At 41.2% G+C, this 12,804-nt stretch overlaps 1 protein-coding gene and 1 non-coding gene across 6 annotated transcripts in view; both read right to left on the bottom strand.

Moving 5' to 3' along the window:
- Positions 1 to 12,804, bottom strand: part of pard3aa (par-3 family cell polarity regulator alpha, a) — a 799,897-nt gene that overhangs the window by 511,624 nt on the left and 275,469 nt on the right. The window lies entirely within an intron of this gene.
- Positions 8,460 to 8,578, bottom strand: LOC121276646. The gene has a single exon (XR_005942717.1). It is a non-coding gene; the product is annotated as a 5S ribosomal RNA (ribosomal RNA).

Raw genomic sequence — 12,804 nt, 5'->3', positions numbered from 1 at the left:
CCCCCCACCTTAAACCAGCTTATATTTCAACTCTTTCTTGGACTCGAACTCAAGTTCTGTCGAAGGGTCATGAGGACTCGAAACGTCAACTCTTTCTTCTCCACCGATGCTGCCAGACCTGCTGAGTTTTTCCAGGTAATTCTGTTTTTATTAAAAGATTAACATTGCTTTGCCTCAAACACTCCCTAAGGCTAACATCCCATGCTCTCCCTGGGTCAAGACATCTCTCCCAGTATCCTTCCTCACTCTCTTACTGAAAATTTTAATGACCTCTCATCACTGATTCCTCAACCGAAGGAAAAGTCATTCTTCATTTACACTACCAAACACTTCATAAAAGAAAACGTCAGGAGAAAGTGAAAGATTTTCTGTATGAAAAAGTCAGTTAACGGAGAAGAATGGAGTCAAGGGAGAGTTAACCAGAGCAAGGCTATATATAATTTTTAGGAAGTAGAGAGCCTTTAATGTGTATAAAGGTGCCAAAACTCTTCCATGCTCAATGGTAATGGATCTATTTCAAAATGAATCCCAACAACTAAACAAGGAACAAATTGCTTGTAGCTTGTTTCCTAACTAACATTAAAATAAGTGTTGTATGTTCTGGGAAGAAGGTCAGGATCACTGTGAAGCAGATGGGGGGGTGGGGGAAGCAGGTCGGGATCACTGTGAAGCAGACTGGGGGGAGTGGGAAGCAGGTTGGGATCACTGTGAAGCAGACTGGGGGGAGTGGGAAGTAGGTCGAGATCACTGTGAAGCAGACCAGGTGGTATGTGCAGCAGGTCAGGATCACCAAGTGAGAAAGAAAACAAAAGTCAAATTGTAATATCACAGGATGGGTGTGGGCTCATTGGCTTTTCTTATTCATTCATGGGATGGCGTCACTGGCTAGGCCAAAATTTATTGCCCACCCCTAGTTGCCCTTGAAAAGGTGGTGGCGAGCTGCCTTTTTGAACCGCTGCAGCCCATGTGCTGTTAGGAAGGAAGTTCCAGGATCTTGACCCAGCGACAGTGAAGGAACAGCGATATATTTCCAAGTCAGGATGGTGAGTGGCTTGAAGGGAAACTCCCAGGTGGTGGTGTTCCCATATGCTTGCTGCCCTTGTCCTTTAAGATGGTCATGGTCATGGGTTTGGAAGGTGCTGTCTAAGGAGGCTTGGTGAGCTCCTGCAGTGTATCTTCTAAATGGTAAACACTATTGTTACTGTGCGCCAGTGGTGGAGGAAGTGAATGTATTTTGTGGATAGGGTGCCAATCAAGCAGGCTGCTTTCTCCTGGATGGTATCAAGCTTCTTGAGTTTGTTGGAGCTGCACTCATCCAAGCAAGTGGAGAGTATTCCATCACACTGCTGACTCCCCAAAACCTGTCCACTATCTGCAAGGCCTGCTTACGTCTTCCTGACAACACACTTTCCTACCTATCTTTGTGTCATCTGCAAATTTAGCTGTCATGCCTTCTCTCCCTTCATCTAAGTCACTGATCTAAATTGTAAAAAGGTGAGGCCTCAGCACAGGCCTTGTGGGACTCCACTTGTCACATCGTTCCAATCAGAAAAAGGCCTATTTATGCATATTTTGTTTTCTGCCAGCCAGTCAGTCTTCTATCCATGCTAACATGTTACCCCCTACATCATTAGCTTTTATTTTTCACAATAACCTTTAATGTGGCACCTTAACAAATGCCTTCTTGAAATCCAAGTGCAGCATGTCTACAGGCTCTCCTTTATCTACAGTGCATAATACTCCTTCAAAGAACTCCAATAAATTGGTTAAACATGATTTACCTTTCACAAAACCATGGTGACTCTTCCTAATTACCCTGATTTCTCTTAGTGCCTGTTATGACACAGCAGTTGTTAAAGGCTGAGTTATCTAACATCTGAGGGAAACTTTAAACAACTGTCATAACCTATATTTTCAATTGGTATTTTTCGAGTTGCAGCTCTAAATTCAGGAATAAGGCCACCAGTTCTCCAGAGGTTTTTATATCAAAATAAATAAAACATTTATTAATTTACAACAAATTAAACATACACACATGGCTACAACTTACTAATATCATAACTTTTAACAAATTCCCAAATTAATCTCTACTAAGGTAATCAGATAATATTTATTTACTTCAATGTGTGCTATCAATTAATTTACTTTGTTATGAATGCTACACACATTCAGATACAGAGCTTTTAGTTTTGTCCTTTTGCTATCTTTGTAAAATCCAGTCTTGACTATTGGCGTTTTCTTAGGTTTTATCTTTCTGTCCCTTCCTGTTCTTCCCTTACCCTCATTTCCCATATTATTATTATGGTCTCCTGCTTTGAATCAAACCCTTGATTTGCCACTTCTACCCAAGCTTGATCCCTCAACCCCCTTGCTAGTTTAAAGCACCCTCTACTTCCCTACTAACACATTTCACAAGAACACACATCCCAGCACGGTTCAGGTGTAGACCATCCCAACGCCCCCATTTTCCCCAGTATTGCTGCCAGTGCCCCACAGCCAGAACCAGAACTTCTCCCATACCAGTCTTTGAGCCATGCATTCATCTCTCTAATCTTATTTGCCCTATGCCAATTTGCACATGGTTCAGGTAACAATCTAGAGATTATTCCCTTGGAGATTCTGCTACTTAATTTGGTACCTAGCTTCTCATACTGACTATGCAGAGATTCCTTCCTTGTCCTGCCTATTTCATTGATACCTACATGGACCACGATGACTGGATCCTCTCCCTCCCACTGCAAGTTCCTCTCCAGCCCTGAGCAGATGTCCTGACCCTGGCACCGGGCAAGGAACACAGCCTTCTGGACTCTCACTCATTGCTGCATGGAACAATGTATATCTCCCTCACTATACTATCGCTACTGCCACTATATTCCTGTTTGCGCCCCCCCTGCTTGAATGGTTTCCTGCACTATGGTGTCATGACCAGCCTGCTCATCCACCTTGCAGACCTTGTTTTCGTTCACACAGATTCTAAGCACCTCCATCCTGTTTGACAATTGCAAAGTCTGAGGCTCCTCCACTACTTCTGTCTGTCCCATTACCTGCCTTACTGACGGTCACATCCTCCCATCCCTCACTGCTGATCAAAACAGATGATCCTATTCTAAGAGGCATGACTGCTTCTGGAACAAAGTGTCCAGGTATTTCTCCCCCTCCCTTACGTCATGCAGCTTCTGCAGTTCGGCTTCCAGATCAATAATCCTGATCTGGAATTCCTCTAGCTGCTTACACTTTCTGCAGATGTGTTTGTCATGGATCATCTTGGCATCCAAAAGCTCCCACAATCCACAACTGTAACATAACACCTGTCCTGCCATTGTTACTTATGTTATTTAGTTAACTTAATTTAATTACTTACTTAACTAACTTAGAATAATTCCTGACAAAGAGACATGTTTAAACTTCTCATCTTGCACTCATCAGGACACTTGCAAGAATACCACTATAAGGGGAAAACAACAATTTATACTGTATGTGAAGAGTCCAGATTGGTTGGCAAGTGGCATTGCCATAGAGAATGCACCACTGATGGTGACTGACAGTTAACTGCCAGGCATTGTTTGAAATTTAAATCAGGGAGCTTGACGCTGACTGGTCAAGGCATTGTCCTGAGGAATGAGTCAGCAAATTGCTGTCACTTATTTTGTTTAGCTGAAACAGGCACAAATGTACATGCTCTGTCTGCAAGAAACTGGAAGAGCAACAATGATAGGAGGTTAAATTGTTAGGGAAACATCAACATTTCTACAGCAGCAATACGAATCCAGGATGGTATGTTGTCCCTCTGGTGCCAGGGTGAAGGATATCACTGAACAGCTGCAGAGTACCTCAATGGGGCAGGGTGAAGAGTCAGCGGCTGTGGTCCACATTGGTACTAATGATATAAGTAAAAAAAGAGTGATTAGTCCTACAGTCAGAATTTAGGGAGCTAGGTAGGAAATTAGCAAGCAAGATCTCAAAAATAGCTGCCTCTGGATATCTCCCAATACCACCCACGAGTAAGAAATACCACATGTGAATAAGAAGTAGAAGGATAAACCAAATGAATGCATGGCTGGAAAGATGGTACATGAGAGAGGGCTTTAGATTCTTGGGTCATTCAGATCAGTTCTGGGAGAGATGGGGTTTGTACAGGTTGGACAGGCTGCAGCTAAACAGAGCCAGGATCAATATCCATGGGGGGCAATTTGAGAGCGCTAGAGGAGAGGATTTAACCTAACTTGGCAGCAGTGTGGGAAGCAGGACATAAGACTAGAGAAGGATTCCAGGGTGCATAGAATACTGGTAGAAACAGACGGTACTAGAGTAGAAAACGGTAAGGTATTGGGTGAGTTCAGCATGAGGCAGAAAGTAATAAAGAGTAATTTGGGGGTTACAGTGCATCAGTGTGAATGAGTGGAGTGTGGTAAATAATATTGCTGAATTGCAGACACAGAAAGCCATATGGAAATATGATGTTGTGGCGATAACAGAGACCTGGCTCAAAGAGGGGCAGAATTGAGTATTGAAGATCCCTAGGTACAAGGTGTTCTGGAAAGAAAGGAAAGGATGGTGGGAGGGTGGGAGGAGCAGTTTAAAATGTGACATTGCAGTGCTGAAGAGGATGACCCTGAGGGGTCAAGGACAGAATTTATATGGCCAGAGCTAAGGAACAAAAAATGTGCACTTACGTTGCTCGGTACTGTCTATAGGCCACCGACTAATGGGAAAAATGTAGATCAACAAATTTGCAAGGATATTACAGCAAAGTCAAAGAATTATTATGTAGTTATAATGGGGAATTTATCTATCCAAATATAGACCGGGGTAGTAGTCGTGTAAAGTGTTAGTAAATAGAGACAGTTTAAGTAAGTTATATTTGTGTTTTGCGGGTGTTGGAATGAGTTTTAGCTTTAATGTTTAAGTTTGATTTGTATTTCTGGATCTGTGCATTAAAAAAGGTCAAATTGAGCTTTAGCTTTACTTTAAAAAGATGCTTGCATTTCTAATGAGAGTTTATGACTTAAGAAGTAAAGCAAACACAATGGTAGAAGAATTGGGCTGTTGTCTAGCAACAGGGGCCCAGAGAGGCAGGTCTCTCCTACAGACACACAGAAGAGGAAAAAACAGCAGTTTTGATTTGGAAGCTGTTGAAGTTCAGTTGATTTGAAGACAGCTGTGAGGCAGAAGCAACCTAGAAGGGGACAGATAGCCAGTCCCAAGCTAAAAAAAACCCCGAAATCCAGGTGAGTGGAAGAGTACAAAGTCCAAAGCAGACCTTCTAGTCAAAGGAAGGACAGGAACCTGGAAAAAGATCCTGTTAAGAGAAGTTAAGAGGGAGGGGCAGAAAGAAAGGCTTCAAGCCTCATATTTAAAGAAACAAAAGCTACAGAAAGGAGATTTAAAGAGAGAACAGCTCGCAAAAGGCAAGAAGGTCCAAAGATCTGTAGCTCTTTGCTATGGGCATGTGAAGCAGTGGTACTGTTGATGACAGAATTGATGAGAGAGAGGAAATGGAAGACAGCTTGAATGCATGTGGTGACCCAGGGAGGAGGAACATCGGAAGTAGAGTTTGAAACTCTGGAGGTGAAACCTTGTGGAAGGCAGCTGAGAGAAAGTGTTGGTTCAGGAGAAGATTCCAAGGTGAATTCTTGGAAAGGCGGAGTGCAGTGAGACTGGCTGACTCACGGTGTGACAAGCGTCTGGGGGAAGGTGAGGAGAGATCCAAGCATCTGTTTGAGGTGGCATCTGTCACTTGATTTGAGAGTGTGGTGTGTTTGACCACAGCATGCCTATTTGTTTATATGGCCAGTGTATTCACTGTGAACATTAAAGTATAAGAAAGCTTTTGTAACTTGTGTTATCCTTACAAATCTGTATATATCTGTAAAAGTATGGTTGTGGGTGAAGGAGTATTGTAACATAATTCATCTTTTCTCGTTGAATAAATGTTTTATTCTTTTGTTAAAAGTTCATCAGCTGACTCCTGTGACTCTGCTCAGTAGCGACTCTCCATGTATCTAAATACAATAATATGTTACAAAATATAAAAGTTAGGATCCATCAAGCTGTGTTTCACTCTGGGATCAGGCTTGCCCAGGGGTAACCTCAGCTGGGATTGTAACAAAAGGACAGAGAGGGGCAAGAGCTTCTAGAATGCATTCAGGAGAATTTTCTACAGCGGTATGTTTCCAACCCAAAGAGAAAGGAGGCATTGCTGGGCCGGGTTCTTGGGAATGAGGTGGGCCAAGTGGATCGAGTACCGGTAGAGGAACATTTAAGGGACAGTGATCATTGTATCATAAGGTTTAGGTTGGCTACGGTAAAGGACAAGAAGCAATTAGAGTAAGAATGGTTAACCGAGGGAAAACCAACTTCAATGGGGTAAGAATGGATCTGACCCAGATAAACTGGAATCAAAGATTAGCAGGCAAAACTGTAACTGAACAATGGGTTGCCTTTAAAGGAGAGATAGTTCAAGGGCAAAGTATATTCCCACAAAGGGGAAATGTAGGGCGAACAAATCCAGAGCTCTGGATGACAAAAGAGATAGAAATAAAGATAAAGTTTTTTGATGAGGTAACGGAGAGGATTGAGGAGGATAAATTCATGAAGGATCTGGACAGAGTAGAGAGGGTGAAACTGTTCCCAATGCCAATGTATCAGAAATTACATTGTCAAGGTCCAATAACAATCATGTTTTTGGTGTGGTGTACCTGGACTTCTAAAAAGGCATTTGATAAAGTACTGCACAACAGAGGTATAAGCAAAACTAGAGTGCATGGAATAAAATGGACAGTAGGAACGTGGATATAAAATAGGTCAAGTGACAGGAAACAAAGAGTAGTGATGACTAATTGTTTCTTAGACTGAAGAAAGATTAATGGTGGAATTCCCCAGGGATCGGTGTTAGGGCTCCTGCTGTTCCTAATCTATATTAATGACCTGGACCTTGGTGTACCGGCCACAAATTTCAAAATCTGTGGATGATACAAAACTTGGAATATTGTGAACTGTGAGGAAGATTGTGTAGAGCTTTCAAAGGATATAGACAGATTGGTGGAATGGGCAGACAAGTGGCAGATGAAATTTAATGAAAAGTGATTCATTTTGGTAGGAAGAACACAGAGACAATAAATAAAAAAGGGAACAATTTTAAAGGGGGTGCAGGAGTACAGAAACCTGGGTGGATATGTGCATTAATTATTGAAGGTGACAGGACATGTTGAAAGTGTGGTTAATAAAGTGGCATAGCATACAAAAGCATGAAAGTTATGTTAATCCTATTTAAAACAATGGCTCGGCCTCAACTGCATGCAGTTCTGGGCATCACACTTTTGGAAGGATGTGAAGGCATTCAAGAGGGTGCAGAAAGATTTCACAAAAATGGTTCCAGGGATGAAGAACTTCAGTTACAAAGAAAGATTTGAGAATTTGAGCCTGTGTTCCTTGGAGAAGAGGAAGGTTGAGAGGATATTTGATAGAAGTATCCAAATTCATGAAGGGTCTGGACAGAGTTGAGAGGGTGAAACTGTTCCCAATGCCAATGTATCAGTAATTACATTGTCAAGGTCCAATAACAATCATGTTGTTGACTGGCAATTACATTGTTAAGACAACTGCTTGTTAAAACAGGTGATGGACATTGGTTTACCTATAAATGGGTGCAGCTGTAACACTCCAGTGTGGAAGGGACTGGGAGAGTCTCTGAAGACAGCTCTGCAGCGTAGCAATGAACCTGCATGAAGTAAAAGACTAGCTTGGACTCATTCTTCCGTGACAAACACTTATTGTGAATAGCACTCATTGGTGGAAGGATCGAGAGCCAGAGAGCATAGATTTAAGGTAACTGGCAAAAGAAGCAATGGCAACATGAAGAAAACCCTTTCTCATGCAGCGAGTGTTTAAGATCCGGAATGCACTGCCTGAGTGTGCAGTGGAAGCAAAGTCAATTGAGTCTTGCTAAAGGGAACTGGATCATCATCTGTAAAGGAAAAATTTGCAGGGCTACAGGGAAAAGGCACTGAGTGAATTGCTCCTTCACAGAACAAGCACAGACATGACCAAATGGCCTCCTCCTTTGCCGTAACCATTCTATGATGTAACTCTTTCGAGTACAAACCCGTTTCCATCTGTTTCAGATGAAGTTACATTGTTTCATAGTTTGCCATTGTGAGATTTGAACTCTTGATACTCTTTTTGAGTAAACCTGTTTCCATCTGTTTCAGATGAAGTTACATTGTTTCATAGTTTGCCATTGTGAGATTTGAACTCTTGATCTTAGGGTTACAAACCCAGTACCATAACCACTTGGCTATTTAGGCCAAGCCAAATTGGTTTCGTAACTCTTTCGAGTACAAACCCGTTCCCATCTGTTTCAGATGAAGTCACATTGTTTCCCATTGTGAGATTTGAACTCTTGATCTTGGGGTTACAAACCCAGTACCATAACCACTTGGCTATTTAGGCCAAGCTAAAGCCTACTGCACCTGGTATTCCCAGGTGGTCTCCCATCCAAGTACTAACCAGGCCTGAGTCTGCTTAGCTTCCGAGATCAGACGAGATCGGGCGTTTTCAGAGTAGTATGGCCATAGGCTTTAAATTGTAACTCATTTGAGCACAAACACATTTCCATCTGTTCCTATTCAGATGAAGTTACATTGTTTGCCATTGTGAGATTTGAACTCTTGATCTTGGGGTTACAAACCCAGTACCATAACCACTTGGCTATTTAGGCCAAGCAATAGTAAGTGACCACACTCAACAAACCTTAATCCCCTGAACGAGAATCGAACCTGGGCTGTAATAGTGAAAGTGCCGAATCCTAACCACTAGACCACCAGGGAATCTTAAAAGAGTGATCAGTATTCATTCTGTAACCCTTTCGAGTACAAACATGTTTTCCATCTGTTCCTATTCAGATGAAATTATATTGTTTCATAGTTTGCTATTGTGAGATTTGAACTCTTGATAATTTTTTTTTAAATCAGGTACAGTTGAACTCTTGATAGTTTTGCCATTGTGAGACTTGAACTCTTGATCTTAGGGTTACAAACCCAGTACCATAACCACTTGGCTATTTAGGCCAAGCATCATTCTATGATGTAGGCGAACTAAATCCAGTCTTGCATCACGTATGGCTGGTTATAAATCATCACATTCAGCTCTACAATCTTGTCTGAATGATAATCATATGCATTACATGTATTTTACCATTATTGTGATCATAGTCAAATGATGTTGCTCATCGATATTACCTCTCCATTACATAATCCACAAGCTTCATTCACCTACAACTGAAGACTAAATTTTACCATATCGTTAACACAGAATTGCCTGAAGATGTAATGAAAATTGATCAACTGAGTCAGGAAAAGTAACTCAAGTCATCAATATGAACATAACACGGCACACATTAAAAACCCAGACAGAAAATGACTGGTAGATGCATAAAGTAGTAGTCACTGAAACTCATGGCAATGGAAATCACCCCAAGATTTCTTCAAAGGTTGTGACATATTATAACTCCAAATTTTGTTATGCTGTATTTCACGCAAACCAAACCAAGTCAATGGTTAATTATGTGCATTTATTTGTGCATAATTGTAAGGAAATCATGTTGAATATAATCATTTAAACTTTCCACACTTTGCTTGGAGGTCACATTACCAGCTCTACGTGCTCTAATCTCATAACCCTGGAGCAACATAACGCTAAAATGGTGCTTTAAACAGCCACTGAAATCTACTAATTAATCCAAAAACGGCAAATACTGCAACTCACCTTCCAAAGTACAGTAAGTTCCATTTTTGGAAACTTCAGTTGATGCTCACAGGGGTTCCATTTACGGCACAATTTAGTAGCATAATACAGCCAACTCATTAATGTTCCAGTTATAAGATTACTTTATGTGATTGAATGTAACTAGATCCATCAGCATTCCTGACAGTTGCTTAGTCCAATTGAAAACTGGCCAGAAGCCCAGTTAAGGGATTACAGCCTACTGTGAAAACCCAACCTAAAATGTTATCCCGGTCCAAGCACGAGCTTAGTCCCATTGTTACGTAATGGAAGAGAAGTCAAGGACAAGCAAAGGCCATTCAGCTCATCAATACTCAATCCAAACTCTCATTTTGCAGCATTCAACCTCATTTTGAATTTCCCTAATGGTTTTGCCTCTACAATACTACATTAAAGAATGCAATTCATTTGAATGCAACAGCTGAAGCCTGTACTACCCTGGAGCTTTTACTGCTCTAGTGGGCAGTTCAAACATCATTGCCTTGCTGTGAGTGTAAATTGGGTTGTTCAGAGAATCTCATCTCAGCAGCGCAAAGAACAAATGATACCACAAACTCCTAACACCGAGGCTGAATTCCTGCTGAAATGTCAGCCAGTCCAGCAATGTGAGTACACATGGGTGAAGATGACAGAAATGTAATTATACAGATACAGTGCTGTGTTCCCTTCCAATCTTCCTGCGCCACAGAGTCAGAAGGTTGTGGACTCAAGTCTCAATCCACAGGTTTGTGCGCATAATCTAGGCTGACACCACAGTGCATTACTGAAGGAGTGCTGCACTGTTGGAGGTTCTGATTTTCGCATGAGACATTAAACTTCATCTGTTCTTTCAGGTTCCATCACACTATTTTGAAGATGAGCAGGGGAGTTATCCCTAAACCAACTAAAAACAGATTATCTGGTCATTATCACACTGCTGTTTGTGGGCCCCTTGCTGTGCACAAATTTGGCTGCCCATTCCTACATTATAACTGTGACCACATTTCAAAAGTCTGGAAAATGCTTTGGGATATGCCAAGGTCCCTCTGAATAAATCCATCAGTGAGGTAGGAGCACTGAGACCCCAAGTGTTCTATGGAGCTAGGCCTTCCAAATTAAAGCAGAGAAACTTTGAATTTTCAATAGTAACAGCATTGACTGTTGTAACTCTGTCTCATGTTGAGCAGAAACTGGAAAGGGGGGAGCAGGAGACCAGAACTGGAAAGGAATATTGGGGACTACCACAACATTTGTACAGAGTTTGGACAGTTTTAGATATAACGCAGGCACGTGCAGCAATCTGCAGCAGGAAAAAGTGACTAAACACTTGAGGACAATAAGATCCAGGCAGGACCAAATGACAATATGTTAAAATTTTGATGGATTATAGTTTAACATCCCCAGTGATATATCAAGAGGGGGATTAGGAAGAATTTCTTCACCCAAAGTATACTAAGTGTTTGAGACTGACAGATGAATCAGTAAAAGTTTGGGACATTCAATAACAAAGCTGAATGTGACAATGGAGAGCTAGGCTACAAGAGCAATAAATAGCTTTTTCCTGTCCTTAACTGAACTGAAGGCATTATCTGTTTCTATGTCAATACAACACCATGCAACTTCACCTAATTTCTATTTTTCCTCCCACTTCAGCTTTATGTTAAGGGCAGATGACCTTCAGGATCAGATTGACAAGGGCTGCGACAGAATTAACGTGAAGCATAAACACTGGCATGGACCTGTTGAGCCAAATGTCCTCTTTCTGTTCTGCAAATACTTTGTAACCTCACAGATTATTAAATGATTACAAGACAACACACTCCTAAGCTTATACTAACACAATACAGCTCTGGAACGGATGTTACGAGACACATGGACGACTTGCTAAACCTCTCCTTATGGAAAATCTCTCTCATTCTCCTGGTGCTTACCAATAATGACTTGTCATGTGTGCATTACCAATCGACAGGACAGTGTTCAGAGTTCCTACAGTTTACCTATGATTTAGCTGTAATGATTATCAATTCTGCCCCCTCATACTCAAGAGCTGCCGTTCCACTGTAACAAATAGTTAAATAATACACAGTAGTGTAATAGCAGAAAGTTTTGAGTTTATTGTCCTGGAGATCTTTTTTCCAGTGTGAGGAGGGGTTGGGCCAACAAACTAAGCTTTCTCAGCAGGGCTTTTCAACACACTACCAGACCGGGAAAACACCAGCGTGCCCACCAATCAAGGGGACTTTGCACCCACATCTTACATCCCTGTAGCCTGGTAATCAATCGGTAAGTTAAAAGCCTTTAGGGAACACAAGTTGCAGGTGTGAGGCGTCAGTGATTGACATCCATCTTGATGTTTACAGCACATGTCAGTAAACATTACTGACAAGCTTCTTCTTTCACCAAAAGTCATTGGAAAAAAATCAACAGGCCAGCACTTGTATGATTAGACTTCATTACAGGAGTCCTGTTGGCTGCAATCTTCAGACTATGAGACACGGCAGTTTTGACCTATTTCAGTGAGGTAGGTTGCCAACTCAAACTGATATTTGATCAGCCATAAAAATGAGTTGAAAAGCAAAGATAACAACCTGCTTTATTTACAAGTTATTTAATAAAGCTGTTCAATTAACTGTAATGAGGTTACTTGTGGAGATTTAATACTTCAGTACTGTGCGCCATTTCCCATAGAGTTGAATTTGCATAAGATTACTGCACTGGTGGTGCAGTCAAATATCAGACATCCTGTAACTGATCTGTCCATTTTAAACCAAATGCTTTTTATGCCTCCAAATAACTCTCCGCTCATTCAGTCGGTGAACTGACTTTTAATAGATTCAAATTAAATTAATTCTAAATTAAATTGAATTTCTATGCAAGTATTAACAGTCATTTCTTTTAATTATATTTTCAAACCATAGTGCCAGTTTTATAACTATCAGTATTAGTAACAGATTGCAAAGACACCATCTTACATCCTAAAGTGCTTCAGGTACAATGAATTAAATTGTACAGATGCTGTTATATTCAAGAAATGGCCATTTG

This window comes from Carcharodon carcharias, chromosome 3, assembly GCF_017639515.1.
Source record: "Carcharodon carcharias isolate sCarCar2 chromosome 3, sCarCar2.pri, whole genome shotgun sequence".
In the NCBI taxonomy this organism is placed as follows: Eukaryota; Metazoa; Chordata; class Chondrichthyes; order Lamniformes; family Lamnidae; genus Carcharodon; species Carcharodon carcharias.
Note: the sequence above shows the minus strand (reverse complement) of the source record. Positions and strands in the feature narration are given on the sequence as shown.